Source organism: Brachycentrus maculatus, unplaced genomic scaffold (assembly GCF_059751285.1).
Source record: "Brachycentrus maculatus isolate JH-2025_06_01 unplaced genomic scaffold, ASM5975128v1 h1tg000382l, whole genome shotgun sequence".
NCBI lineage: Eukaryota > Metazoa > Arthropoda > Insecta > Trichoptera > Brachycentridae > Brachycentrus > Brachycentrus maculatus.
This window is the reverse complement of record NW_028281131.1, coordinates 1-4,551: the sequence shown is the minus strand read 5'-3', so window position 1 is coordinate 4,551 and position 4,551 is coordinate 1. Positions and strand designations below refer to the sequence as shown.

General features: G+C 38.5%; 2 pseudogenes across 1 annotated transcript; both read left to right on the top strand.

The window, feature by feature from the left end:
- The first annotated feature begins 354 nt into the window (after positions 1–354).
- LOC148303172 (phenoloxidase 2 pseudogene) lies at positions 355–2,653 on the top strand (annotated as a pseudogene). Its single transcript, XR_015838512.1, has one exon. The product of XR_015838512.1 is annotated as a phenoloxidase 2 pseudogene (transcript).
- A 283-nt stretch (positions 2,654–2,936) lies between these two features.
- Positions 2,937–4,482, top strand: LOC148303171 (phenoloxidase 2 pseudogene; annotated as a pseudogene).
- Positions 4,483–4,551: the final 69 nt, after the last annotated feature.

Below are 4,551 nucleotides of genomic sequence, written 5' to 3'. Positions count from 1 at the left end.
CTTTATTTTTTTTATTTAAAATAAATAGCGACTCATTTCCGTCAAAAAATTCGTAAACGCTAGTTAGATAAAAACTGACTATTTACTATTTAATGTTTCAACATGCAAAGACGACTTGAAGTTATGAATAGGTAGGTACATTATCAGTGTTGATATAAAAGTGACCTTCACTACTTATCAAAATAGATTTAGAAATGTAAAGTAGGATAAAAAAAAATAACCGCAACACATACGACTTAAAAAATCTAAATAATAGATAATTTATACCGAATTTACACATAGCACGAATTGTCTATCATAGAGTATATAACTTGTACCAAATCTTACAAAGTATCAATTGAGTTTCTTCTACTGTGTTCGTTACAATTACAAAATGTCCTATTCTAATAAGGCTATTTTGCAACTGTTGTTTGAGAGGCCTACAGAGCCACTCCTAACTCCGAGGGGCAACGATGCCAAGGCCATTTTCGACGTTCCCGATGGATTCTTGCAAGAACGCATCCGAATTCTTCGGAAGAAAATCAAGAAGCGTTTCGATAACGCTCCAAGAATTCCTATTCCGATAAAGAACATCAGTCTTCCGGATATATCGATTCCACAAAAGTTGGGAATGAAGGCTCATTTCAGTTTGTTCCGTGATGAGCACATTGAGTTTGCCGAGAAACTTATTAAAATATTTATGGACCAGAAAAGTATTTCTGATTTGATCGGTGTCGCAGCCTACTGCCACGATAGAATCAACCCGTACCTATTCAACTATGCTCTTTCGGTGGCTCTTCTTCATAGGACAGATACGCGTGATATATCTATCCCTAACTTCCTCCAGTGCTTCCCTGGAAAGTTTATCGAGAACTCTGCTTTTGCTTCTGCACGCCAAGAAGCGGCAGTTATTCCCAAAGAAGTTCGCGAACCGATCGTCCTTCCAAGAGAATTCACTGCGAATGCCAAAGAACCTGAACAAAAGATTGCCTACTTCCGAGAAGATATTGGAATCAATCTTCATCATTGGCACTGGCATTTGGTATACCCCGGAGGAGCCGAGAGACGTGAACTTGTCGCCAAGGATAGAAGGGGAGAACTGTTTTATTACATGCACCAGCAGGTCTTAGCAAGATACAACGCGGAACGATTTGCTAATGATCTTCCGCAAGTGGTGAGCTTTAACAATTTGAGAGATGCTATCAAAGAAGGATACTTTCCTAAACTAGACGTTTTAATATCAACTCAATCATGGCCTGGTAGACAAGTCAATACTCCACTCAGAGATATTGACCGTGAGCTTGTCGTTAGAATTAATACTCTGGAGCAGTGGGCAAAGAATATTAAGGATGCGATTGATAAGGGTTTCGCGGTCACTAGAGCAGGAGTTCAAGTACCCTTAACGGAAACGACTGGAATCGATGTTCTTGGCGATATGGTAGAGGCATCTATGCTATCACCAAATCGATCACTTTACGGAACTCTTCACAATTTAGGACATGTGCTGATTTCCGGATGCCATGATCCTGATGGTAGGTTCTTAGAACCTTTTGCAGTAATGTCAGATACCTCAACTGCAATGCGAGATCCGATATTTTATCGTTGGCATAACTATATCAACGATATATTCGTATCCCACAAGGACAAACAACCGAAATATACTGTAGCGCAGTTAGAATTCGCTAATGTCAGCGTCACAGATGTGCGAGTTACAATTGACAATAAACCAGCTAACCAGCTTATTACTTACTGGGAACAGAGTGATGTGGACCTTTCTCGTGGATTGGATTTCACTCCTCGAAGCGCAGTCTTAGTGCGATTCACCCACCTTCAAAACGAAACATTCAACATAGTTGCTAATGTCAAAAATGCAGGTACCCAGCAATTAGTTGGTTACGCTCGAATTTTCATGGCTCCTAGATTTGATGCAAAGGGTGTCGCAATGAAATTCAACGAACAGAGGTATTTCATGATTGAAATGGATAAATTCCGTGTGAGGCTGAAACCAGGAAATAATACCATTAGGCGTAGCTCCAACGATTCTTCTGTAACCATTCCTTACGAGAGGACCTTCCGCAGTGTTGATGCTAATCGACCAGCGGATGACGACCCAGCTCTTTATGGATTTAATTTCTGCGGTTGTGGTTGGCCCCAGCATATGCTCGTTCCCAGAGGAACCGAAACTGGAATGCTGTTTGACTTTTTCATCATGGTGTCTAATTACGAGAACGACAAAATTGTGCAGGATATTACTGGTATTTGCAACGATGCTGACAGTTTCTGCGGTATTCAGGATAAAAAGTATCCTGATACCAAATCGATGGGCTTCCCATTCGACCGAGTTGGCAGGGATGGAGTTGATACTCTAGCCCAGTTCCTCACACCGAACATGAAGGTTCAAGAAATTACCATTAAGCACGAGAATCGCCTTGTCGTCAGGAACCCTCCACCTGTTGTATCAGTTGTTCCTGCCGCAAAACCACCTGCTCCCGCACCAACTAAACCATAATTCATTGGCCCAATATTATCTCTTCCGTTGCTACAAAATGACCTGGACCGTACTCATTGGACGATTATGATAAACCTTATTTTATTATTATTATTATTATTACTGTACACCATTCTGTTTTTTTTTTTTAAATTTTAAACATCTAAATTTTAATAAACTTTTTCGAATTAATATTTTTTTAATTGAACAATCTTATGATTTGTTTAAAAATATAAAATGATAATATTTTTGAATTTATCATTTTATAATTTGTTAAATATTTATTTTTCTGTACAAACATTTATTTTTACCTTCGAAGTTGCTATTTAATAACAAAAATCACAAAATCACAAGAAAATATAATACTCACCTACAATTATGATGATGGTTTATCCATATTAAAATGTATACATACTATACATATATGAAGCGGGAAACGAGAAAAAGCGGGGGGCGAGGCAAAACAAAGATGACGTCATATATACATATATATTTTGCTCAAGGCCGACACACATTTCAAAATTAAATAAAAATAAGTAGAAAATTAATAAGTGTTTTTACCTAGAACTATCACTCATTACAAGAAATAATAATAACTTTAAACATAAAAAATACATTCCACTCACGTGTAGGTAAAGGCTTTATAATGTTGAAGCCTAAATAGGGTCATGATAAGCGGTATTGTATAAGACGTAGCTAGATTTCAGAGTCATTTGGACATCAGGTAATTTTTTTTGAAATTTCTCAATTTTGCCAATTTGACCGAGCTTTAAACTTTAAACTGAAAGGAGGACTAGGAAACATTACAATTGTCCTAGATATTGACCGTGAGTTTGTCATTAGAATAAATAGCCTCGAACAGTGGGCGAAGAATATTAAGGAAGCCATTGAAAAGGGTTTAACCTTTAACAGAAACGACAGGTATCGATGTTCTCGGTGATATTGTAAAGGCATCTATGCTGTCCCCCAATCGAGCTCTGTACGAGACTCTTCATAACCTTGGACACATGGTTATTGCTGGATGTCATGATCCGGATGGCAGATTCTTGGAACCTTTTGCAGTGATGTCAGATACTGCAACTGCTATGAGAGATCCAATATTCTATCGTTGGCATAATTATGTCAATGATATATTCGTATCCCATAAGGACAAACAACCTAAATATACTGTAACACAGTTGGAATTCCCTAACGTAAGCGTAACTGATGTACAGGTCACAATTGATAATAAACCAGCGAACCTACTCATTACTCACTGGGAACAGAGCGATGTGGATTTGTCTCGCGGATTAGATTTTACGCCAAGAAGTGCAGTTTTGGTTCGCTTTACTCATCTTCAAAATGAGCAGTTTAACTAAGTTATTAATGTTAATAATGGATCTAATCGACAATTAGTTGGATATATGCGTATTTTCATGGCTTAATGATTCAAATCAAGATTTAATGATAAGGGTGCCATTATGAATTTCAATGAACAAAGATACTTAATGATGGAAATGGATAAATTCAGAGTGACCCTTGTACCGGGTGCTAATACTATCAGGCGTAGCTCCAATGAATCTTCTGTCACCATTTCGTATGAAAGGACTTTCCGGAGTTTGGATGCAAATCGTCCCACTGATGAGGACCCAGCTCTTTATGGATTCAATTTCTGCGGATGCGGTTGGCCCCAGCACATGCTCGTACCCAGGGGAACGGAAAAGGGCATGATATTTGATTTATTCGCCATGGTATCAAATTATGAATACGATAAAATTGTTCAGGATATTTCTGGTATTTGCAACGATGCCGACAGTTTCTGTGGTATTCAGGATAAGAAATACCCCGATACCAAGTCAATGGGATACCCATTCGACCGAGTTGGTAGGGACGGAGTTGACACTCTCGCTCAGTTCCTCACACCAAACATGAAGGTTCAAGAAATCACTATTAAGTATGAAGATCGTGTCACCGTCAGAACCCCTGCACCCGCTGTGTCAGTTGTCCCTGCAAGACCACCCACCACCAGGACATGAACATGTATAAGCAGACAATAAATCTAATAGTTGCTGGTATAAACTGAAACTTATTTTACAACATATGTA